Source organism: Procambarus clarkii, chromosome 11 (assembly GCF_040958095.1).
Source record: "Procambarus clarkii isolate CNS0578487 chromosome 11, FALCON_Pclarkii_2.0, whole genome shotgun sequence".
NCBI classification, from domain to species: Eukaryota; Metazoa; Arthropoda; class Malacostraca; order Decapoda; family Cambaridae; genus Procambarus; species Procambarus clarkii.
Window position 1 is genome coordinate 45,831,792 of NC_091160.1, and position 27,014 is coordinate 45,858,805.

At 44.9% G+C, this 27,014-nt stretch overlaps 1 non-coding gene across 1 annotated transcript in view; it reads right to left on the minus strand.

Annotated features, from left to right (window-relative positions):
* LOC123758410 (serine-rich adhesin for platelets) overlaps window positions 1-27,014 on the minus strand; it is a 90,341-nt gene that overhangs the window by 17,619 nt on the left and 45,708 nt on the right. The window contains exons 6-7 of the transcript XR_011228089.1: window positions 11,224-11,571; window positions 231-403 (exon numbers count right to left, since the gene is read on the minus strand). This is a non-coding gene — a transcript (serine-rich adhesin for platelets). The remainder of the gene's footprint in view (window positions 1-230; window positions 404-11,223; window positions 11,572-27,014) is intronic.

Here is a 27,014-nt window from a genome sequence, read left to right on the forward strand (position 1 = left end):
ATATGAAAGTATCACCTTCATTTCATATATGTGGGCCCGAGTTATTAGAAAGTTTGCCTAGAAGCTTTCCTTGTTAAGGCCAACAACTTAAGAGAAGATTTCTCACGGCAACATGGCACCAGAGATATACGAGAGGAATATAAACCAAGGAGCTATGCTGCTCAAAAGCAACGTCCAATTATCTGTTTATGTATAAGGTTACGATGGAGGTTGTCACCAGAATAACTTACTATCACTTCTCATAAGTGACTTGAGGTTGGCAATGAGTTCCTTAGCCCGTGTTGCCAAGAATTCTGAGGTGAGTGCACGTCCTCTGTCATTGCTTGTTGAAGATACCGAGTTACTACGGCTGGTTCCAGCAGCCGTGGATGCCACGCAGTAAGTACTGAGAGCACGGCTCACTCTGCAAGAGATAATATTCCAATAAGTATCCATGATTTGATGAAGGTTCAAGATGGACAAAAACACTGTAGCTTTCATTTTATTTCATGTGTGAGCTGCATTATTTAGTTCAGCCTTGTGACTGTGACTTTTTCTCTACATATTCAAGTATTATGTATGGTTTGGAAATAAGCTTGATGGTTTATGGAACAGATTGCTGGGTTGCATAATAGATGTGGAATTACTGGATTGTTTCAAGTGGAGGTTAGATAAATATATTTGTCAAACAAATATATTTAGGTTAGACAAATATATTTGTCTAACTCTGCCCGAATATGACATATCTCTGCCTGAAACGCTATGGGTGCTAGTGGCTTTGCAAGAATGAAAAATACTACTATTGTGTAATCTCACCAACCCATTGTACCTTCTTGTGAATGAACAGGGAAATAAACCGAGACAAGCCGTCTGCCAAGACATTGGACACCCCCCCGAACGTGAACCGCCAGGAGAGCCAAACCCCGAGAACTCAGCAGACGAGTCACGCAAAGCGACCAGCCCCAAAGAGCCAAGAACCACATTGAACCCCCTCGGTTCAGGCAATGAACCACCGGGGAACAGTCCGAATGGAGCCGGATCATCGATCTGCAAGCAATCCGAACCCTCCAGAGCGACATCCACACAGCCACGAATTCCCGCACCGTGCTGTGAGCCCAACGGAAGGACGGACCTCCCCGTCCCAAGCCGGCCTGGTGAGCACTGGTCACAAAGCCCCATCCAAGAGACAACGCATCCGTGAACACATGGAGTGAGGACTCGGGTAGGCGCCAAGGCATTGAACCCCGAAAAACCCGAAGAGGAAGCTGGCGACGCAGCAACCAGCACAAAGTCCCCGGAGGCCAAATCCAGCCGTCTCGAGAGAGGCAGAAGGGATGTCCCTGAAGGAACAAGAACAGCCGACGAAGCCACACCTGACCCGGCAGGTAGACCATCATGGCAAAGATCAGACTCCCGCACAAACCCTCGAGCAACCTCTCCATGATCTGGGAGCCCCTCAGGAACAGACGAAAGTGGGAACACAGGCGAAGCAGAGACGCCGGAAGAAGAGACAAGGAAGTGGTCCGAGCATCCCATACAAGACCCAGCCAAGACCGAACCTGAGAGGGAACCGGATGGGATTTCCACCAGTCTACCAGGAATCCAAACCCAGCGAGCTGGGAAAGAACAAAATCCTTGGCGAGCAGACACATGGACTGGCTGTGAGCCCAAACCAACCAGTCATCGAAGGAGGCCAGAATCTGAACACCGAATAGAAGCAAGCGGGCCACCACAACCCAAATAAGGCGTGTGAAAACGCAAGGCACCAGATACAAAACCGAGCTAGTCCCAGAACTGAGGATGAATCGGGATGTGCCAAGATGCGTCTGCAAGGTCCAGGGACACCAACCAAGCATCCGGATCCACCTGAAGATGGACCTGGGACAGTGTAGCCATCCGAAGGAAGGGCAAAACCCCCTGGACCAGACGAGACAAGACCAGAATGAACCGGAGGTTTGTGCAGTCCCGTGTTGGGACCAGAACAGGCGAGAACCCACTGGGGGAATGAGGTCGTATCGACCACGCCCAAGCGAACCACTCCGACAAAAATCTGACAAAGCGCAGGAGAAGAGGACCGCGAAAGAACCGATGCACCTAAGAGTACCCAAATGGCACTCAGGTTGATCCCCCCTGCTGGACAGAACAGAAGGCACTGGCTCACCATGACGGAAGAACCCTGAGCCCTGGCACGACCCTTCCGGGAATTTCGACCCATGAGCCCCCCCGGAGGATTAACAAGTCCGACATAGGATGGCAACGAGATGAAGCTGCCTGCAGAGACTGTACAACCACAGACTCTGCAAACAGCGACAGCCAAAAAGGTGAAGAAAACCGAAGAGCCAGGGCCAAAGTGGATTCCAGGGAAGGAGCAAACACCGTCTGCCAATAGAACGGATGCCAAGCCTCCAACGAGAAAAGAGGGCAGTCAGCAAATCAGGATGACCCCAGAACTTCATAACGAACACAGTAAGGACAAGAAGATCCATACACGAAGAACGCAGAACCACTACGAAAGCGTGGTAAGCCGCAAGGTCATCCCGCACTACATGGGACTGGACGCGGGAAGCCGAAACCCTCCGGAAGATGGAACCAAACCATGTTTAACATGGTTTGTTAAATGTTTAACAAACATTGTTTCATGTTTAACAAATTTGTTATCTTTTTATTCTAGCATAGTTGAGGCAGTTGATAGTGGTAAGGATTGTGATGTTGTGTACCTTGACTTTAGCAAAGCTTTTGATACAGTGCCACATGAAAGACTGATTAAAAAAAATAGAAGCTCATGGTATTGGGGATGCTATATTAACTTGGATTAGGGCATGGCTATTCCAAAGGAAACAGAGAGTTAGTATAAATGGGGTTAAGTCAGAGTGGGATAATGTTGTTAGTGGAGTACCTCAGGGCTCTGTCCTGGGACCTCTGTTGTTTATAATATATATAAATGATTTAGATTCAGGTTTGAGTAGCAACATTTGCAAATTTGCCGATGATACGAAAATCGGTAGGGAAATTAATTCGGAGGAGGACTCACTATCACTTCAAGTTGATCTAGATAGGGTTTTGAAATGGTCAAAGGATTGGCAAATGCAGTTTAATGCTGATAAATGTAAAGTTCTGAGGCTAGGTAATGATGATAGAGTTACAAGATACGAGCTAGATGGTGTTGAGATTGCGAAGTCGGATTGCGAAAGGGATCTGGGAGTTATGATTAGTAAGAATTTAAAACAAAAGGATCAATGCATAAATGTTCGTAATAAGGCAAATCGAACACTTGGATTTATTAATCGCAGCGTTAGTAACAAGACACCTGGTGTGGTTCTCAAGCTATATCTTGCTCTAGTTAGGCCCCATTTAGATTATGCAGTTCAGTTTTGGTCGCCATATTATAGAATGGATATAAATTCACTTGAACGTGTCCAGCGTAGGATGACTAAGTTAATTCCCCAAATTAGAAATCTTTCATATGAAGAAAGATTAACAAAGCTTAAGTTGCATTCACTGGAAAGGCGAAGAGTTAGGGGTGATATGATAGAGGTTTACAAGTGGGTGAATGGACATAACAAAGGGGATATTAATAGGGTATTAAAAGTATCAACACAAGACAGAACACGAAACAATGGGTATAAATTGGATAAGTTTAGATTTAGGAAAGACTTGGGTAAATACTGGTTCAGTAACAGGGTTGTTGATTTGTGGAACCAATTGCCGCGTAACATTGTGGAGGTGGGGTCCCTCGATTGTTTCAAGCGCGGGTTGGACAAGTATATGAGTGGGATTGGGTGGTTATAAATAGGAGCTGCCTCGTATGGGCCAATAGGCCTTCTGCAGTTGCCTTTGTTCTTATGTTCTTATGTTCTTAACCCGGGGAGGGGAGGAATGCCAAAACAAAGCGGAAGAGGAGGGAGAGAAGAGAAACCACTCCTTGCAACACCAAGCCCTGCTCGAAGGGTACAAAAACCCCAGCGATGTTCAATGGGGCCCAAGTTGGACGACCAAGGCAACTCCTTTCCCCCACCCTGAGAACCCCACTCCAAGGACCCGGAGCCGAGACGTCCCACCAAAGCCCCGGCCTCGTAAGAAAAAGCCGGGGCAGCCAAAAAAACACTAAGGGAACCCACGGGTCACACCCATACACATCAGCAGGAGGAACAGGCTTGAATGCTTCCGCTGCCACCCGGAAGGGGACACCCCGAAACCACCCGAGTCTCAACAACATGAGATTTTGCCCCTCCTCCGAACCTGCTGATGGGTCGAAGCTGGAAGCAGGGGGAAGGGGCGGACGCACAACAGAAGGAAAAGGAAGAGTGGAAGATACCAAAGTCGAAGTGACTCTTACCCCCAAGTCCGGGTCCCTAAACCAAAACAGGGCAGTCTCGGGGCATCCGGGGAAGCAACCAACCCATTGTGTTGCAGCAACCAGAACCTAGCATGCAATGCAGCTGCTGCTTGCACCCTCAAATCATGATCAGTAGCAAGGGTGAACCGGAGCACTTACAAACAACAAACGTCACACAACTCTGGGTCAAAAAAATCACCAATCCTACAGGCAGCATGGCGGAGGCACAACTGGTGAATATCACCCTGAGACAAGGGGACAGAGCGACCATCAACCTTGCATGAAGCGAGGGAAGACTCAATGGTCACATCCATCGGACCACAGAGCCCCCACGGAGTTTCCCAGGGACCTTAGCCTTGGTAACGCGCTAAGAGAAGCCAAGGCAGGGTACTATAAATTGGCTCCCAATACTACCAGCCAAAGGCAGACCCCGCACCTGGCAGGAAAAACAAAAACCAAAGAAAAACCCCGAAGGAGACAACGTACCCAGGTGGAACAGAGTTGGCTGCTAAAATAGGTGATAAATAGCTGTGGAGTACCCTGCGACCCTACCAGTGATGAAAACTACCTCCTACCCAAAGGCAAACAAGGGCAATGAGACCCCCAGCTGACTCGAAGGGCGGCTAAATACCGAGCAGTAAAAGACACAGCGGAGGTATACCCCAAGGTGACTAGTGGAAGGTTGCCCCAAGCCCCAACCTGGTTGATACCTGGTTGATACCTGGTTGATACCTGGTTGATGGGGTTCTGTGAGTTCTTCTACTCCCCAAGCCCAGCCCGAGGCCAGGCTTGACTTGTGAGAGTTTGGTCCACTAGGCTGTTGTTTGGAGCGGCCCGCAGGGCCACATATCCATTACAGCCCGGTTGGTCCAGCACTTCTTGGAGGAATAAATCTAGTTTCCTCTTGAAAATGTCCACGATTGTTCCGGCAATATTTCTTATGCTTGCTGGGAGGGTGTTGAACAACTGGGGACCTCTGATGTTTATACAGTGTTCTCTGATTGTGCCTATGGCACTTCTGCTCTTCACTGGTTCTATTCTGCATTTTCTTCCATATCGTTCACTCCAGTACGTTGTTATTTTACTGTGTAGATTTGGTACTTGGCCCTCCAGTATCTTCCAGGTGTATATTATTTGATATCTCTCTCGTCTTCTTTCTAGTGAGTACATTTTGAGGGCTTTGAGACGATCCCAATAATTTAGGTGCTTTATTGCGTCTATGCGTGCCGTATATGTTCTCTGTATTCCCTCTATTTCAGCAATCTCTCCTGCTCTGAAGGGGGAAGTGAGTACTGAGCAGTACTCAAGACGGGACAACACAAGTGACTTGAAGAGTACAACCTTTGTGATGGGATCCCTGGATTTGAAAGTTCTCGTAATCCATCCTATCATTTTTCTGGCTGTCGCAATATTTGCTTGGTTATGCTCCTTAAACGTTAGGTTGTCAGACATTATTATTCCCAAATCCTTTACATGCTGTTTTCCTACTATGGATACATTTGATTGTGTTTTGTACTCTGTATTATGTTTAAGGTCCTCATTTTTACCGTACCTGAGTACCTGGAATTTATCACTGTTAAACATCATGTTATTTTCTGATGCCCAGTCGAAAACTTTATTAATATCAGCTTGAAGTTTTTCAATGTCTTCAGCCGAGATAATTTTCATGCTGATTTTTGTGTCATCTGCAAAGGATGATACGAAGCCGTGACTTGTATTTTTGTCTATACCAGTATCTGATATGAGAATAAGGAAAAGCAGCGGTGCAAGGACTGTACCCTGAGGTACAGAGCTTTTAACTGCACTTGGACTAGATTTTATATGGTTGACCGTTACTCGCCGAGTCCTGTTTGACAGAAAACTGAATATCCAGCGTCCTACTTTACCGGTTATTCCCATTGACTTCATTTCGTGTGCTATCACGCCATGGTCACATTTATCGAAAGCCTTTGCGAAGTCCGTGTATATCACATCAGCATTCTGTTTTTCTTCTAATGCCTCAGTGACTTTGTCGTAGTTATTACCTAAGTGTTATTACCTAAGTGTAGTTACAGGATGAGAGCTACGCTCGTGGTGTCCCGTCTTCCCAGCACTCTTTGTCATATAACGCTTTGAAACTACTGACGGTCTTGGCCTCCACCACCTTCTCCCCTAACTTGTTCCAACCGTCTACCACTCTGTTTGCGAAAGTGAATTTTCTTATATTTCTTCAGCATCTGTGTTTAGCTAGTTTATATCTATGACCTCTTGTTCTTAACGTTCCAGGTCTCAAGAAATCTTCCCTATCGATTTTATCAATTCCTGTTACTATTTTGTATGTAGTGATCATATCACCTCTTTTTCTTCTGTCTTCTAGTTTTGGCATATTTAATGCCTCTAACCTCTCCTCGTAGCTCTTGCCCTTCAGTTCTGGGAGCCACTTAGTAGCATGTCTTTGCACCTTTTCCAGTTTGTTGATGTGCTTCTTAAGATATGGGCACCACACAACTGCTGCATATTCTAGCTTTGGCCTAACAAAAGTCGTGAACAATTTCTTTAGTATATCGCCATCCATGTATTTAAAAGCAATTCTGAAGTTAGAAAGCGTGGCATAGGCTCCTCGCACAATATTCTTTATGTGGTCCTCAGATGATAGTTTTCTATCTAGAACCACCCCTAGATCTCTTTCTTTATCAGAATTCTATAAAGATTTCTCACATAATATATAGGTTGTGTGGGGTCTATGTTCTCCTATTCCACATTCCATAACATGGCATTTATTAACATTAAATTCCATTTGCCAAGTGGCGCTCCATGTACTTATTTTGTCCAGGTCTTCTTGAAGGGCATGACAATCATCTAAGTTTCTTATCCTTCCTATTATCTTAGCATCATCAGCAAACATGTTCATATAATTCTGTATACCAACTGGTAGATCATTTATGTAGACAATAAACATCACTGGTGCAAGAACTGAACCCTGTGGTACTCCACTTGTGACATTTCTCCAGTCCGATACATTGCCTCTGATCACAGCCCTCATTTTCCTATCAGTCACAAATTTTTCATCCATGTTAGAAGCGTACCTGTCACTCCTCCAATATTTTCCAGTTTCCAGAACAACCTCTTATGTGGAACTCTGTCGAAAGCCTTTTTTAGGTCCAGATAGATGCAGTCAACCCAACCATCTCTTTCCTGTAATAGCTCTGTTGCTCGATCATAGAAACTGAGTAAATTCGATACACAGGATCTTCCAGATCGAAAACCATACTGTCTGTCTGATATTATATCATTTCTCTCCAGGTGTTCTACCCATTTAGATTTAATTATTTTTTCCAATATTTTGACTATTACACTTGTCAATGATACAGGTCTATAATTAAGGGGGTCTTCCCTGCTTCCACTTTTGTAGATTGGAACTATGTTAGCCTTTTTCCACACATCAGCTACAACTCCTGTATACAGGGATGCCTGAAAAATCAGTTGAAGAGGAATGCTGAGCTCAGGTGCACATTCTCTCAGAACCCATGGTGAAACTCCATCTGGACCAACTGCTTTGTTCTTATTTAGCTCCTTGAGCATTTTTTCCACTTCGTCTCTGGACACCTCTATGTGCTCTATGTTGTTCTCTGGAATTCTTATTGTATCTGGTTCCCTGAAGATTTCATTTTGTACAAACACACTTTGGAACTTTTCGTTTAATGTTTCACACATTTCCTTTTCATTTTCCGTGAATCTATTTCCCATTTTCAACCTTTGAATATTATCCTTTACCTGCAATTTGTTGTTTATGAATTTACTGTATAGAACAGACCTGGTTCTGTTTTGCATTTGTCTGCAATCCCTTTTTCAAAATTTCTTTCTGCCTCTCTCCTCACTGCCGTGTAGTTGTTTCTCGCATCTTTGTATCGCTGGTATGTTTGGGGGTTCGGCCTCTTCCTGTATTGATTCCATTTTTGTGTCTTTTGGTCTCTGGCCCTCTCGCACTTTCTGTTGAACCAATCCTGTTTCCTAGTTCCGCTTCTCTGTTTTGTTTTGTCTTCTCTGAGTTCCGTAGTGCTCAAGTAGCTGTGAGAGGCACGATCTTCCCGCTCGAAATCCATGTTGGCCTGGGTTGTGAAGGTTATTGGTCTCAATGAAATTGGTGACCTGACTCCTAATCACTCTCTCAAATACCTTTATGATGTGCGATGTTAGTGCAACTGGTCTATAATTCTTTGCCAATGCTTTGCTCCCTCCCTTGTGTAGAGGCGCTATGTCTGCTACTTTAAGTGCATCTGGTATCTCCCCCGTGTCCAAGCTCTTCCTCCACACTATACTGAGTGCCTGTGCTACCGGCACTTTGCATTTCTTTATAAATATTGAATTCCATGAGTCTGGACCTGGGGCCGAGTGCATGGGCATGTTTTCAATTTCTCTTCAAAATTTAGTGCGCTCGTGTTGATATCAGTTATATTTACAGGGGTTTGAATATCCCGCATAAAGTAATTGTCTGGATCTTCCACTTTCATGTTGTTTATTGGAGTGCTAAACATGTCCTCATATGGCTTTTTTAGGATTTCACTAATTTCTTTGTCATCCTCTGTGTATAAACCTACACGTGTACGAATAGGTCCAATACTGGCAGTGGTTTTTGCTTTTGATTTCGCTTATGTTAAGAAATATTTTGGATTTTTCTTTATTTCCTGAATTACTTTCTGTTCTAACTGCCTTTCTTCAGTTTCATATGAGTGTTTCAATTTCCGCTCGATTTCTTCAATCTCCCTATTTAAATTATTCATTCTTTGACGGGAAATTCGTATCTGCATAAGCAGTTCCGTTATTTTTTTCCTGCGTTTATAGTGTCGTCTGCGTTCTCTTTCTACGTTGGATCTCTTTCTGGCAGTTCCCAAGGGCAGTACTTACAGGGCACCTAGATAAGGAAACCCTAGGCGCATGCAGCCCAAGTACCGTAGAATATTACTCCTGGCTCACACACCACCCATAGACACAGTCCACGCCACAAGGCACAGAAGCTGAAACCAGAGTAGGAGCTAGAGGCACATGGCCTGCCAGTTTTCACATCAGCCAAGAACTGGTGGGTGGATTGCTGGCGAGTGGGTCTGGGGCTCCTCCTTCCATTTCCCGGGGAGGGGATGGGGGTGGCACCGACAGAGGCACAGCGGCGTGATGTCATGCTCGTTTGCTATATTTCGTTTGGGAAGTTCTGTCCACTCGTTCGGCTTTCGGTAGCAATTTTTTACCAGAATAGGGGGTTTGTTTCAGGGCGCCTACCTTTCTGGGTGCCAGACCCGGTCGCTGGCAGACATACCTGCTTGATGGGGTTCTGGGAGTTCTACTCCCCAAGCCCGGCCCGAGGCCAGGCTTGACTTGTGAGAGTTTGGTCCACCAGACTGTTGCTTGGAGCGACCCGCAGGCCCACATACCCACCCACAGCCTGGTTGGTCTGGCACTTTTTTAAGAAAACAGTCTAGTTTTCTCTTGAAAGTGTCCACGGTTGTTCTGGCTATATTTCTTATAGTCGCTGGGAGGACGTTGAACAACTGTGGACCTCTGATGTTTATACAGTGTTCTCTGATGGTGCCTATGGCACCTCTGCTCTTCACTGGTTCTATTCTGCATTTTCTTCCATATCGTTCACTCCAGTACATTGCTATTTTACTGTGTAGATTGGAACATGGCCCTCCAGTATTTTCCATGTGTATATTGAACATAGATATATACATTGTATATTTCCATGTGTACATAGAATGCTCCTGAAGACACAGGGGTTTCTATAGGCCATTGCTCCTAAAGCCTCTCTGAGGGGGCCAGGTTCTGACTCATGGTCCCCAGTAGGCAAGAACTCCATGCACACTGACTGATGCCAGAAAATTATACATATCCATATCAGCCTGGATAGCTCCGGGAAACCAACGGGGCTCTCCTCAGAAAAATTTGTATATTCACTACTGCTGTGGAAATTCTATCCTCAAATACCTGGTTACCTGGTTGATGGGGTTCTGGAGTTCTTCTACTCCCAAGCCCGGCCCGAGGCCAGGCTTGACTTGTGAGAGTTTGGTCCACTAGGCTCTAAATAATATCATATTTTGAGATTATACTTTAGCAAATTTACTTGCTAAAAGTTGACACCAAATTTATACTAATAACCCAAAAACTGAGAAATCATTAAGAAAGATTAAAAATGTTTAGTGTCGGTGACTGGGTCCCCGAGATGCCCGAATGTTTACAGTTAGAAATGTGCCACCAGGTTGGAACACCTGTTATTCTTAAAGTTATTTACAATACATGATTGTAACTGAAATATATCATCATCCATTTCTATCTTTATTTCTATGCCTATTTAAGTCCAACAATTATAAGTTGTCAAGTGAACTACTGTACAGCAATTAAACACGAGCCTTGAATCTCAGGACTACGAATCCGAAGCACTGTCCACTCAGCTGTCAGGCCCCTTGACTACACCACAACAGTTACTTACCTCCCAGATACCTATTTACTGCTGGGTAAACAGAGGTATCAGGTGAAGGGAAACTTACTCAAACGTCTCTGTAGTGCCAAGGGAATTGAAACATTCCGATTGGACTGTTTGTACTGACCATCAAGCAATGGACTACTACCTTTTACTTAATATGCAGATTTAAACCTTTATTTATGTATAGCTAAAATTACCTAACTAGAGGCACTAATCAGTGTTTCAATCTCCATACATTAGACTAACAATTTACACACAAAATATCAAGTAATTTCTACATCAATCATATAAATTATAAATTTATATAATATTCTTAAAATAATGAATGAATCAATACAAAATTAATTAAATAATACACAGATATAACATTATCAATGTGTACCATACTTAAAAAAAAGAAAGAACACAATTAAAATCAAACTGGGAAAAACATTACGTACACACACACCCCTACCTTCGAGGGTTTCCTGACTGGGTTGGAAGTGCCCACACACTTCCTGATTTTCGAACAGCATCAGAGTTTCTTCTAACTGGTCAAACGTGTGAGAAGAAGAACTTGGTATCAAGTCTGGCGATGGAGTTTTTGAGCCAGCCAACCTATATGAGGCACAGTTGTTGGTGCAACTGTAGGCAGACTGGCTGCAGGGCTGTTGACTGAGTACAAGTTGTTACTGGGGCTTGTAGCAGTTGGGCTTGAACTTGTACTATGGTTAGAAGTCATATTCAAGGTAGAATTCACTGTGTGCAGGAAGTCCACTAGCTGCCGTGTTGCAGCCTCGTACGTGTGACGACTACGTTCAGCCTTGGAGGGGGGAAAGGGAAACCAAATTAGTCTTCGATCTCACTAACAAAAATGTAGTTAAGAAGCACAAGGCTTCAATCGATGTGAATTCTAACTGACAATCTATGTAGGTATACTGACAAAAAAGCAATTACAGTATTGAAAAAATATAAATTATAACATTAACCCCTAAACTGATGCAATTGCTATCTGTGATTTCTTCCCATGCTCCAACTGCTATGTGCAATTGATCCTTAAGGGGTTTCAATACTTTTTCTAATGCTCACCTGTATGTGGGACTTTTAAACAGCTTATCAGTTTAACCAATGTGCTGCGCAGAGTGCCTTGAGGCGCTCTGCAAGTTGTGCTATATTTTTAATGTTTTCATCATTTTGTGTTTTGAAATAAAATGGTTGAGTTTGGAAACATTTTGACATTAACTTTATATGAACATTTATAAAACAAAAGTATGTCCTTCACAACTGCACTACGAAGTTTTTGCCAAAACCAGGTGCTCAGTTCTGTGGTTAAGGTTAATCACCAATACTTCTAACTGATAAAAGGATTATGATGGTAGATGGGCAATTAGTGTTAATAATGATATGCTGCACCAGTGTGTGCAAAGGAAATCCTTTGACAAGCGGCCAGCTTTCTGTCCCCCGTCAACTCGTAACTAAATATGGTGGTCCTCAAGCAAGTTCTGATGTAAAGATATTGATATTTTGTTCTTGTAAAATAGATTTTAAGGTTTACTCTCTAACATTTTATGAAGAAGTAATGAAATAAAGTATAAAAAAAACAAAGAAATTGATTACGGTAAATCTATTTTTATATTTCAAACAGGTAAAGGTGAAAATGACATGTAGCTTATAAAATGTTTCATGAAATGTCTTCCAAATTAGTTACAAACAATAGTATGATTAGCATCATTAACATTATACACTTCTCATAACCTTCAACACCACAACTCTTAAATGCTGAAATCCCCATGGTGTAAAAAAAAAAAGTTGAATGTAATGAAACGTCATTTTCTGGGTGAGACCTGGAGGCTCCTCGGAGCTATCCAGGCTGATATGGATACTATTTGACTTTGGCATCAGTGTGAATGGAGTTCATAGGCCTACTGGGGACCACGAGCCAGAACCTGGCCCCCCTCAGAGAGGCACGAGGAGCAATGGCCTATAGAATTGCACGTGATTTGAAGCATTCTATGTCTGCCATCGACTGGGCCAGGCACCCAGAAAGGTAAGCGCCCCAAAACAAACCCTATTCTGGTTAACACTACTACTGAAAGTTAAACGTGTGGACAGAACTCCCCAAATGAAAACAAGCAAACGAGCATGACATCACACGTGCTGTGCTGCTTGTCTGCACAGGCTCCCTCCTTCCCGGGAGAGGGAAGGGGAAGCCCCAGACCCCTCACACCGGCTATTCACACCCAAGTTCGAGGTAGGATGTCAAAACACGCGAAAAACCACCGACCAGGGGAAGGGGGGGATAGTTGCTGGGGAGCCTCTGGGTCTCACTCAGAAAATGGTTTTCTGGCGGTAAGTTTTTTGGTAAGTAACTCCGGGGAGCCGAAGGGCTCCCCGGAGTTACTTACCAAACAACGACAACAAGAGGAACTTACCTGGGAGGCGGGAGGCACCCACTCCTCAGTGCAAAGTCAGGACAATTGGCTGCAACCACTGACCCAAAGTGAAACAGGCCCGACTAGGCCCCGGAACATTGACCAGGTTGCGCGCAGCCATGACCCTGGTCGACCACCAAAAACCCGGTGCCTGAATGTCAGCCCAAGACATGTTACTGAAGACGGCAGCAAGTGCAGCAAAATTATGAATGTTGTGAGCACGAGGATAGACCGCAGGCTGGCTAGACCAAGTACCTGAGAGACCTGAGCCCTGGAACAGGGAAGAAGGGAAACCTGGTCAACCCAAAGCACATTCCCGACACAGAAGCCGTGGCGCTTAAATAACGGCAGAGCTGGACACAACACATGATGCACCCCTAGTCTCACCAACCAAGTATCAACACCCCAAGGGGCCCCTCCAGAAAGCAGCCAACTCATTCTTCGCCAAAAAAGGAGACGGCTGCAAATGAACAAACTTATCACTAAAACCAAACGAGCAGAAATACCTGACCCGGAGAAGAGCATTAAGCTCCCCAACCCGACCCCAAGAGGCCAAAGCCAACAGGAAGAGAGCATTTGAGAAACTGTCCGAAACCAAAGGGGCTACTACAAACTGATGAGAAGAGAGAAAACAGACCACTCTGTCCAAAGACCAGGACGGCTCAGGAGGTGCATGAGCAGGCCGGAGGTGAAACAACGCCCAATACAGCTTGCAAAATGGTGCAGAAGTAACATCAATACTGAAAGCAAGCTGTAGCGACTCCGCTAATGTTGCACGATACAAGGCAACAGTATTCGGCATAAGATGATGGTCCTGAAACAACCACGAGAGAAAGAACAAAACAACCTTACCAGAAAGCAAAGTACACCGATGAAGAGACAACGGAAGGACCGCCAGGAAACTTCATACTGTCGCTGAGACAAAGCCTGTAGGTGGGACACCAGCAAAGAAGTCACCTGATTACAATACAGATGGTGATAGACTGGAGTCAAAAAGACCAGATGCAAAGACTCTAGGAGAAGGAGAAGATCAAATCAGTCTTGTAACGGACCTGACCGATCTGCTGAAAGAGGCGGAGCCACGGGAAAACCTCCGGGTTCGAACACCGAGCAAGCAGCGCCTAAAGCCATGGCTAGACCGGTCACGGTGGGGCCAAGACAACTACTCTCCCGTGGTAATTCTCCAAGTGAGCTAGGACCTGGAGCCATAGCTGAACCAGAGGGAAGAGGTATAGGAATCAACACCTCGACCAGTCCTGCCGATGGCATCGATCCCGACGGCCTCGCAGTTGGGGAAGGGCGCCACTTATACCGGAAGACGCCTCGACCATGTCGACATGAAGAGGTCCACCTCCGGGTGCTCGAACGTCTAGCAGAGCCAACTGAATGAGTTGGCGTCACCGTCCATTCCATGAACAGGGGGAATGAACTGGGACAGGCCATCCGCCTGGATGTTGGACACTCCCCGGACGTGAACGGCCAGGTGAGCCAAACCCCGAGAACTCAGCAGACGAGTCACTTGAAGCGACCAGCCTCAAAGAGCCAAGGACTGCATTAAACCCTCACAGTTCAGCCAATTAACCACTGGGGAGCAGTCCGAATGGAGCCGGATCGTCGATCCGCAGGTGACCCGAACCCTCCGAAGTGAAAACCACACCACCGTGAACTCCCGCACCGTGCTGTGCGCCCGATGGAAGGACGGACCCCACTGCCCCTGGCCGGCCTGGTGAGCACTGGTCACAAGGCTCCAGCCAAGAGACAACGCGTCCATGAACACATCGAGCGAGGGCTCGGGTAGGCGCAAGGCACTGAACCCTGAAAATCCAAAGCGGAAGCCAGTGACGCAGCAGCCGACACAAGGCCCCTAGGGGCCGAACCCAGCAATCGCGAGAGAGGCGGAAGGGACGTCCCCAAATCCTAAGAGCTAGGGCCCAAGCGGATTCTACAGAGGAAACCAGCACTAACTGCTGACATGCAAGACGCGAAGTGAAAAACAGGGAAACTGCTTCTCACAGGATTGGCGCAAAAAGCTTCACCAACATAGACGACGCACATGCCGCCAACACCAAGGAATCAGACCCAGGAACAATGCCAAGCGCCCCCACATCCTCCCAAAGCCGATCCGATGACAGCTCAAGGTGGGAAAAGAAGCGCAAGACCGAAGCCAATAGGACACGAGCACGCAAGTCCTAGGTGACCAAGGCAGCCGAAAGGGAAAGAAGGGCCAGGGCGAACAAACAATTTGAGCACCATTGAGGTGCTCAAATTCGTCCCCCAAGAAAACCTGGACCACCGTCAGCGCCTCTCACCACTCAAGTGTGCGGGTACGACAGAAGGCATGCCAAGCAGCCAAAGAAAACAACGGGCAGTCCACAAGCCAGGATGACTCCGGAACCTCATATCGAACCTAGTAAGGAGACGAAGACCCAAACCTGAAAGAAGATTGATTCATAATAAAGGCGTAATCCGGGTCACGCAAGAGGTAAGCTGCAATGGCCTTCCACACCTCAGAAGGCGGGATCTGGGAAACCTACAGAAAGACAGAACCGACAAACCCGAAGGGACACAGAACCAAACCCGGGGAGGGGCTGATGCCAATTCCAACTCATACGTGGAGGAAGGAGGAAAAGGGGGGGGGAAAGAAAACCCCACTCCTTGTAACAATAAGCTTCGATCTGAGGGCCCAAGGCCCCCAAGCCATCCCCTCCTTCGCCCCGGGAGCCTCCACACCTGGACCCGGGGTCGAGTCATCCTCTAAAGCCCCGGCCTCAGAAAAAAAAAAAGCCGGGGCAACCGAAAAGGCAGAAGAGGTAGCCCACTGGTCAGACCCCAACCATCGCCACTCTGAAAGGGGCATCCCCCGAGACAGCCAGTCTCTCAAAACCAGCTAAACCCTGCTCCGACCTCGAAGCCCTCAGATGCTTCAAAGCCGGAAGCAGGGGGGAAGGTGGGGGGGATATCAGGATGAACCACAGCAGGAATAGGATGAGGGGGTGCAGACAGAACCAAATCTGATGCGACCAACATCCCCCAAGTCCAGGTCCCTATAATCAAACCGGGGCAGCCTCGGGCTTCCGGGTCAGCAATCAACCTACTACGTTGAAACAACCTAAATCTACAGTGCAATGCCTGAACTGCCTGCACCCACATAGTGTCATCAGTGGACTGGGTGAACTGAGTCACAACAAGCAACAAAACTCGCAGGACTCTGGGTCATAGGCGTCACTGACCCAACAAGCAGCATGACGGAGGCAAAACCGATGAGACTCACCCTGAGACAAGGGGACAGCGCAACCCTCAAACTCACACAAGGTGAGAGGGGACCCAGAGGTTGCATTCATCGAACCCGAGCGCCCCCACGGGGTTTCCCAGGGCCCTTAGATTTGTACCTCTAAGGGAAGCCCAGGCAAAGTACTGTGAACCAGTGCCCAAGACTACCAAACAAACTGCTAAAAAGTTGCACCCCCGGGATGTGTCCATTCAAGGGGGGCCTAGCAGGGGATACCGCCGAACAATAAACCCAAATTATAGCCAGCGGAATCCAACAAGGGCAGACCCCCACCCCCACCCCACCAGGCACAAACAAAAACAAAAGAAAAACCCTGCAAGAGGAAAACGTACCCAGGTGGAACAGAGCTAGCCGCTATGATAGGTGAAAAGGAGCTGTGCAATACCCTGCGCCCCTACCAGTGCAAACTACCTCTTACCCCAAGGTGAACAAGGAAGGAAAAACCCCCAAGCACACTCAGGGCAGTCAATCACTGAGCAGCAAAGGACCCAGCAGAGGTAGACCCAAGGTGACATGTGGAAGATAATCCCAAGCCCCAAGGGCGGTACTTACAGGGCACTTAGGGAAGGGTACCCTAAGCGCATGCAACCCGAGCACCTGTGAATTTACTCCCCGCTCACATACCACTGTGGAGACAGCACTAAAACCCAACACAGCACTAAGACAACAATCAGGAGCTGGAGCCACGACCAACACCGAGCCACATCAGCCAAGAACTGGGGTGTGGATAGCCGGCGTGAGGGGGTCTGGAGCCCTCCCTTCCCCCTCCTGGGGAAGGGTGAGCTGCGCAGACAAGCGGCGTAGCATGAGTGATGTCATGCTCGTTTTCATTTGGGGAGTTCTGTCCACTCGCTTAGCTTTCAGTAGTAGGGTTAACCAGACAGAAGTTTGTTTTAGGGTGCTTAACTTTCTAGTTGCCTAGCCCAGTTGATGGCAGACACAGAATGCTCCAAATTACATGTACATTTCTATAGGCCATTGCTCCTCATGCCTCTCTGAGGGGGCCAGGTTCTGGCTCGTGGTCCCAGGTAGGCCTATGAACTCCATTCACACTGATTGATGCCAAAGTCAAATAATATCCATATCAGCTTGGATAGCTCTGGGGAGCCGAAGGCCCCCCCTCCCCCCCAGAAGAAAATAAAAATTAACTGTTCTGAATTTTGTTTATCTTTTGACTTTGTAAACTGGCCTCCAGAAAGCACAAAAACCAGCGATGAGTGTAATGAAACACCATTTTCTGGGTGAGCCCTGGAGGCTCCCTGGAGCTATTGGACTGATATTAGATATATTAGACTGGAGCTTCAGTCATATGTTGTTGTCATGTCTACCAGGAACCAATAGCCAGAACATGGTTCCCTCAAAGAGGCGAAGGGAGCAATGACCAATGAAAAACACCACTGTTTGGGAGTATTCATGTCTGCCATTGACCAGGGTTGGGCACCCAGAAAGGTAGGTGCCCCAAAACAGGCCCCAACTGGTAGAAAATTTCAACAGGAGACCAAAACAGAGGTCAGTAACTCCCCCCCCCCCCAAGAAAAACAAGGATACAAGCAAATCATCATCAACCTAATGCGGTGCATGTACGCGCTGGCCTTGGAAGAAAATGGAAGAAAAATCACCGCCTGGAGGGAGGAAGGGTGCCAGAGAGCCTCCGGGGCTCACCAAAAAAAAAATGGCATTTCATTACATTCAATGCTGGTTTACTGAAGGTAGCCCCGTCAGCTCCTTGAAGCTAGCTACCCAAAGATAAGTAAAAAGAAGGACTTACCCGGGAAGTGGCTGCACCGCATGACTCACGACCAAGACAGGACAACTGGTTGCAACTGATGGTCCAAGGCCACACAATGTTTCCTCTCCTCTCAATGTTTGCTGATGATGCAAAAATTATGAGCAGGATTAAGACAGAGGAAGATAGGATGAGGCTATAAGATGACCTAAACAAACTGAAGGAATGGTCAAACAAATGGCTACTAAAGTTCAACTCAAGTAAATGTAAGGTAACAAAACTAAGGGGAGGAAATAGGAGGCCAGGCACGATACCGAATGGGAGATGAAGTCCTTCACAAAACGGAAAGAGAGAAAGATCTAGTTGATATCATGCCAAACTGTCTCCTGAAACCCACATCAAAAGAATAACATCGGCGGCGTATGCAAGGCTGGCTAACATCAGAACTGCCTTCAGAAACCTGTGTAAGGAATCTTTCAGAACCTTGTATACCACGTATGTAAGGCCAGTCCTGCAATATGTGGTCCCAGCATGGAGCCCGTACCTTGTCAAGGTGGAAAAAGTTCAGAGGTATGCCACTAGGCTAGTCCAAGAACTAAGAGGCATGAGTTATGATGAAAGGCCGAGGGAACTGCACCTCACGTCACTGGCAGACAGAAGAGCCCAGAGACACATGATCACCTCATACAAAATTCTCAGGGGAATTGACAGGGTGGACAAGGATGGCCTGAATGTTAGCCCAAAACATATGGTATTCCCAAACAGCAGCCAGTCGAAAACATCCAAACAACACGGGCACAAAGGTAGACCCACAGGCTGGCTAGACTTAACACTTTCGTCCGGCGGTGACACAGTCTGCGTCAATAAATAAATTGACAAATGTTCGCTGGTGACGCATGTTGCGTCAAAATTTTAAATATTTGTTAAAATTATATTTGTTATCTGATCATTATGGGATTAGTTTTAAACTGCACGCCTATAGATTGCAAACAATTTGTTACCATAATGAACGACATAGCACGACAGTTGTGGTCAGAACACTGGAAAGCTTATAAATACTTGTGGTGATGAGCGTCCAAACTTAAAATATTTGTTAAAATTCCATTTACGGTTCGATTATTATGGTACTAGTTTTAAAATGTGTGCCTACAGACTGCAAACACACTGATACCAATATGACCGACGTAGCTCGAAAATTAAGGTCAGAACACTGGAAAGAGTACATATGTTGGTGTGGGTCCACACTCCCAGGAAACGCCAGGCCCATCTTGGGGTGGGTTGGGGCGCGCACGCCAGGTGCGCGAAAGTGTTAATAACCCTGTGGATGACCTATGAGACCCAAGCCATGGAACAGGGAACAAGGGATATCGGATCAACCCAAAACACAACCCAGGACACAGAAGCTGAGGAGTGCAGGTACAAAACCGGACACAAAACACGATGCACCCTTGACTTGACCAACCAAGCATCAATAACGCACAGACCCCTCCAGAAGCCCGACGACTCATTCTTTGCCAGAAAAGAAGGAGAGGCTGCAAACGAAGAAAACGTCCACCAGGACCAAAAGAGCAGAAACCTCTGCACTGAAGGAGAGCATGAAGCGCCCCAATTCGACCCCTAGAGGCTAAAGCCAACAAAAACAGTCTTATAGAAACAACCTTGGACCGAAGGGGCCACCAAAAATCGAGGGAAAGAGAGAAAAGAGAGTACCCAGTAAAAGACCAGGACAGCTCAGGTGGTGCATGAGCAGGCTGGAGGTGAAAAAACGCACAAGAAAACTTATGAAACGGAGCAGAAGTAAAATCCACCCTGAACACAAGCTGAAGCGGCTCCGTCAAAGCTGCACGAGAAGAGGCGACAGTATTCAGCATAAGATGTCTGTCCTGAGAGAGTGAAAAGAGGAAAGATAATAAAACAACCTTATCTGAAACCAAAGACAACCTATGAAGGGACAGGAAGTGGAGAAAAGACTGCCGAGAGACTTCATACTGTCGCCAAAAAGACCGTAGGTGGGACACAGAGAAGCCACCTGATCACCATGCAAGTGGTGATACACATGCATCAGAAAAACCCAGATGCGAAGAGCGGGGATAAGAGAGCGAACCAGCAAGGCACCTCACCAGTTTGAACTGCTGAAAGAGGCGGAGCCGTGGAAAACGCCCTGGATTCAGACGCCGAGCAAGCAGCGCCGGAAACCAAGGCTGGGCCGGCCACAACGGGGCCAGAAGGAGAACCCTTCCCTGATAGGACTCCAGCCAAGCTAAAACCCGAAGCAACAGCTGGACTGGGGAGGGGGTAGGGGAGATGTATTGGTAACCCCACCTTGAACAGTTCTGCCAAAAAGGCAGGATGGCCTTATTGATGGCAGTGCCAGCCACTGCCTCCTTTCACAGCCATAAATGGCACTGACCCATGTGCCAGGGAAGTGCCATAACAACTGCATGACATGTGAGGTGTGTAGTGGGAGGGTGGTGTGACGCCACGTCGCGTCATCTCACTTGTACGCCTCCCCATACCTCACAACACTATGAATCTATGAATACCACTCCTTTTTTTATATTTGTCAAACCATCCCTTGCTTGCCTTAAAGTCTATCATATCTGCACTCGTTCCAGGGGGTTTCTTTACAAGGTCTTCGTGCAATACCCTGAATTTCTCACAAATGATGACCTCTGAAACACTATCACCTGCTAACTCCTTGTTGTGTATCCAAATTAATAACAACTTTTCCACATCCTCAAGTATTTGTGGTCTTTGTTTCGTGATTGTTGATACGCCTTTTGCCACTTTAGCACTCATAATGTCCTTTTTCTTGGCAAGTATAGTGCATATCATTGACATGGATTTGTTGTACTGCCTACAAAGTTCAACAACACGTGCACCATTTTCATGCTTCTGAATTATCTCTTGTTTTTCTTCTATTGTCATCTTCACATGCAATTTCTTGCCTTGAACCTTACCACTGGCTTTCTTGGGGCCCATGCGAAATATATAATAACAACTTTTATGCTCAAATGGCCAAATATCTGACAAAACACTGTAAATCCTTGTGCAGGCGATGAGTCACAATAACGTGGCTGAAGTATGTTGACCAGACCACACACTAGAAATTGAAGGGACGACGACGTTTCGGTCTGTCCTGGACCATTCTCAAGTCGATTGTGATAAGGAGGTAGGGACAGGCAATAAGTAGGCAAGAGAGAGCTGAGGAGGAAAGTCAGGTGTAGGGGATAGTAGTAATAATGAGAACTGCATTAGGCCTATTGGCCCATACGAGGCAGCTCCTATTATAACCACCGAAGGAGATAGTAATAGGAATAAGAAGAGGATAGCAAGGGAGCATAGGAGAAGACAATGAACAGAAAAAGGGAGAAGAGAGAAAGAAAGAAATGGAAGGGGGAAAGCTTATGTTAAGTCACGTTTGTTAGAAAGATTAGAGCATTTGAGTATATACTGTGACAGGGAAGAGTCCACAGCAACAAAGCCAGGACTCAAGTTCATGTTGGGTACATTGTTTATAAGAGCCGATTCTACAAGACAGCGTCTGTGTAGAGTAGAGGCAGGAAAGATTATTTTGGAGGAAGACCAATCAATGGGATGATTAGAATCCCTCTTGTAGAATCGGCTCTTATACACAATGTACCCAACATGAACTTGAGTCCTGGCTTTGTTGCTGTGGACTCTTCCCTGTCACAGTATATACTCAAATGCTCTAATCTTTCTAACAAACGTGACTTAACATAAGCTTACCCCTTCCATTTATTTCTTTCTCTTTCTTTTTCTTTCTCTCTTCTCCCTTTTTCTGTTCATTGTCTTCTCCTATGCTCCCTTGCTATCCTTTTCTTATTCCTATTACTATCTCCTTCGGGGGTTATAATAGGAGCTGCCTCGTATGGGCCAATAGGCCTTCTGCAGTTCTCATTATTACTACTATCCCCTACACCTTACTTTCCTCCTCAGCTCTCTCTTGCCTACTTATTGCCTGTCCCTACCTCCTTATCACAATCGACTTGAGAATGGTCCAGGACGGACTGAAACGTCGTCGTCCCTTCAATTTCTAGTGTGTGGTCTGGTCAACACTGTAAATCCTTGTGAAGAATTCAGGCGGAATAGTCACTAGGCACTGGTAAACTGATGCGCGATCGCCGTGCCACCACGCGCGAGGTCAGCCCGTACGCGTATCAACACACTCGTTTCCCAATGCAACGCTCGTATCCCGATGCAAAATTTCCGACCAAATCCTGCTCGTAACCAGGAACGCTTGTAACCCGGGGGTTCCACTGTATTCACAAAAAATTATTATTTAATATAAAGAAACGAGACCTTCATGAAAATGATGCCAGGAGCTACTAGATTTGTACAGAATTTTTCTATATTTCTGATTTTTTGGTCAAAATATATAAAAAATTAAAAGACCCCAGCCCCTTAAAACTTGCCCATTTGTCAAGGTATGTCCAAATGTAAAATCTTTCAAAAACCTTCTCTAAATTGCAGTAAATTATTTTTACAATAGTCAACTACAGTATATAATTTTTCTAAATAACTATAATTTTTGAGGTAAGGTAATTTTGAGGAGGAAGAACCAAGGCATATAACTACAGTATATAACACTTGGAAGGGAGTATAATAAGGGAAGTATATAATCCCCAAAATCTGCAAAACCAGAAATGTGGCACTCGTAAGAGTCCAACACTGTTGAGAATGCAAGTCTCACAGATCATCTGATAATGCTAACAAAAATTTTGTTGTCCCTAGTAATAAGTGTTATTTTGTGATTACTTATGTCTCCAAAATATAAAAAATATTTATTTCTATCAAACTTAGGTTCTGACCTTTGCCTAAGACAACTTGGGAAAGATGTCTTGAAGGTACCTCAAGGCACCCACTAGTGAAACAACGTGCCAACTCTAGATAAGGAATTGGCACCCTTCAGGTACCTTCAAGACGTCTTTCCCAAGCTGTCTTAGGAAAATGTTAAAGCAACGTTTGAGGGGGGAATAATAGCCATCTATATCTAAACGAGAGTGCCTGTCAGTCTATCTGTGTCTGTTCAAGGTTGCAGGCCAGACACTTGGTGCTAGCTTCACCCACCTTTGCAAGGTGAATGGTCTGGGGTATGGAACAGACATGGTCGAGGTCAGTCTCATTAAGAGGGGGTTGGGCCCAATAGTGCCTCCCCCCCCCCTTCCCCCAAGTAATTGGTGAAAGGCAGCTGGCTCTCTCCCCTACAACTTTTACTCAAAAATGATGAACGTGAATTCAATATTATATTTTCCGAGATAGAGAACTAGAGATAGTGGAAAGGGGGGGGGGTTAAGAGATAGAGGGAAGGAGTGGGTGGGGGGGGAAGATGTATGGGAAAGAAGGAAGGAAATAAGAAGAGATGGGAGAAATGGTAAGGAGAAGAAGAGAGAGGGGGGGAGAGATGATAGGGGTGACAGGGAGAGAGGTTGGAAGAGGAGACGAGATTGGAGGGGGGGGGGATAGACAGATACAAGTACAGCTGGGTACCTCCCCTTAGTTATCTATAATTTGGAAGTATAAGAATTAAGAAAATAACACATACTACCCCAGGAACAAAAACTGTCTTACATTGTGTAATCTACATTAAACCTACAAAATATAAAAATTCTCACGTGCATTTAAAAACTTGGAATAAATGTGTTTACCCATAAACTGTACCACTGAATCCACACTTTCCAATACCGTACAAATTGAGAGCTACTCAAGTGTGCACTAACAAATCAATCTGCATACTCTACTGTACTTACTGACCAGAAAGCGAGGCTTTGCAAATGTGCGCAAAAACTTCCTCAAACAAAGCACATAAATATTAACAATTTTATGAACTTAAATTTATTTACCTTTTTTTGTTCAAAACAAACACCTACAACACTATAACAAATATTTCACACTGAATTGCCATTAATGACACTAAAATCTCACTTGTAAATTCATTATTTCCATTTAAATAAATGACACTAAAACGGTAAAGTGTTTAATGCTGTACTTACTTGGTTCCACCGTGATCACATGTGCACTTTACCCATGAAGGCATGAGAGAGAACAATAACAATCAATATATGTTAGAAATATATAATTAATGAAAAACAGGAATACGTCCCTAGGTTCAAGACAAATGCCAATAATACAATAGAATCTTCATTATTATTGTGTCGCATTGCACACTTTTATGGGAACTGTCTTGGAACTAAAGACAATTCTTTAGTAAGAAAATGCTTACTCTTTCTTTACTCACTGCTGCCAGGAGGCCATGTTTGCTATCAGTTTCTCAATGCTCAAGGGTATATATGAGTGCGTTATTTGCAAACACAAAGAACGAAGAAACAGGAAACAAAAATCTATCTGTACCTGGTGCAACAAGAGAGAAGTCGCACTGTGTACCATGGACTGCTTCATTGATTATCACTCACTTCCGAAGTACTGAGTGTCGTAATACAGTGTGTTACTGTGTAAATACAGTGGCACCTCGACTTACAATTGCCCCGACTTACGATAATTTTGAGTTACGATGTAAATTTGATCGAAAAATGCGACTCGACATACGATGGTGTCGTTGACTAACGATATTTGTTGGTACACGTTCGGGTAGACCGAGAGCGTGGTTCCCGGTCACGCGGGCCAACCTGCCTTAGTTTACTACAGCTGCCCGCTTAGTGACGATCACACCTATAAGAAATTCCGCTTTTGTGATGATTTTTTTGCTTTTTGAACATAAAAGTAATTATTATATATCACACCATGGGTCCCAAGAAAGTCAGTGGTAAGGTTCAACATATGAAAACCCATGTAAGAATCACCATAGAGCAAAAACAAGAAATCATTCGTGGGATTTTAAAACAAAAACACACCATGAAGATGGTGTGTAGATTGTTAAACTAGCTAGGCAATACAACAAATCTCAGTCAACGGTATCCATCATACTGGCTAAGGAAAAGGACATTAGAGTGCTAATGTGGCAAGAGGCGTATCAATAATCACGAAACATAGAACACAAACACTTGAGGAAGTTGAACAGTTGTTATTAATTTGAATGACTATGTATGTAATGAAGACTATGATGTAGACTATGGTGTAGACTATGGTGTAGACTATGGGAAAATGCAAACTTTTGTTGAAACGACTCACCCAGAGCAAGTTGTAGTAGGCCGTTGCCTTAACCTATTCAATGACACTGTGATGCATCACTATAGACAAATGTTAAAACAAAGGGAAAAACAAGTGTCTCTTGACAAATTTGTGGTGAGACAAACAAGCAGTGAACCACAACCAGGTCCTAGTGGTATACCAGCAAAATGCAGGAGAGAGTGTACCCCAGAGGAAACATCACTGCCTGATGTGATAATGGAAGGGGACTCCCCTTCCAAACAGTAACACCTCTCCTCCTTCCCCCCTCATCACCATCTTCCATACACCATCAAGGGTCCTCCATAAAGGTAAGATACACGTATGTACTGTATTTTTAGTTAGAAAAAACAATTGTATTCAGTATAAAATGTATTTGTAAGTTAATATTTTGGAGGGTGGGGAACGGATTAATTCAATTCCCTTTATTTCTTATGGGAAAAATCGCTTCGACTTACGATCCGTCTCTGGGAACGGATTACCATCGTAAGTTGAGGCCCCACTGTAGTGTGAAAAAGTACATATTGTATTTTAGTGAATTGTTAACAAGTAATTTTGCGACAATAAACATTTATTGTGGACACATTACTGACACATGTATCACAGTTCCATGGAGAATTATGAACGTTCTAATGTATACATATTGTAAAGGACACATATATGTATCATATACAATAAACCAGGCTGATATGCTAACATCAGACTTTGGCATCAGTCCCATTAAAGAATTCTATTGCGAACAATTTTATCAAAATGAACGATGTAACACGAAAATTGACATGAGAAAACTGAAAAGTGTATACACATTTTAGTGTAAGTGCACGCTCACGGAAAATGCCAGGCCCACCTTGGGGTGGGCTGGGGTGTGCACACCGAGGACACAAAAGTGTTAACATATGGTTACAGGTATTGTGAAAGGAGTGACTATTACGGTTGTCTCAGTGGCACATAAGTGGGTAAATAGCGGTTGTCTGTGTGACCTGTTAATATTGACATCAAGTCTAAATATTGTGGTTGTAATTATTGTGTGATGTTAGATTGACTCAGTGATATCCTTGTTAGCAATTCATTAACATAATTAGTAAAGTCATTAATGTAATTAGTGAAGTCAATATTTTCATTGATTGATAGCTGTCAGTTGACAGTGCATTAAGTTGTCAATTGATTGTTTCATCTATGTGATAAACAATAAATTAGCATAATTAAGTGATTAACATAATTGTCTCTGATAGGACACTTGTCTGAGCGATAGTGTCATTAATTGTTAATTGATTTGTTGACTGTCTAAGTGACAGTACAGTAATTGATATAATTGTTGGTGATTAATTAACATAATTTAATTGAGTAATTAATTGTCAACTGTATTTGTTTTAGTTGCGGTCCAAGAGATGTGTGTTTGCATAATAGATTGAATGTCTTGGTGACATCGATTGTTAAAGCAATTGTTGTTGTACGTCTTAGTGAAATTGTTGTGTATGCATTTACTTATGTTGACCAGACCACACACTAGAAGGTGAAGGGACGACGACATTTCGGTCCGTCCTGGACCATTCTCAAGTCATTGGTCATTCTTCAACACGTTATTGTGACTCATCGCCAGTATTTACTTATGTTGATGTATTGTGTTGGTGAAGTGTTTTGAGATTTACCAAGAGTGTGCACGAAGTGTTTCA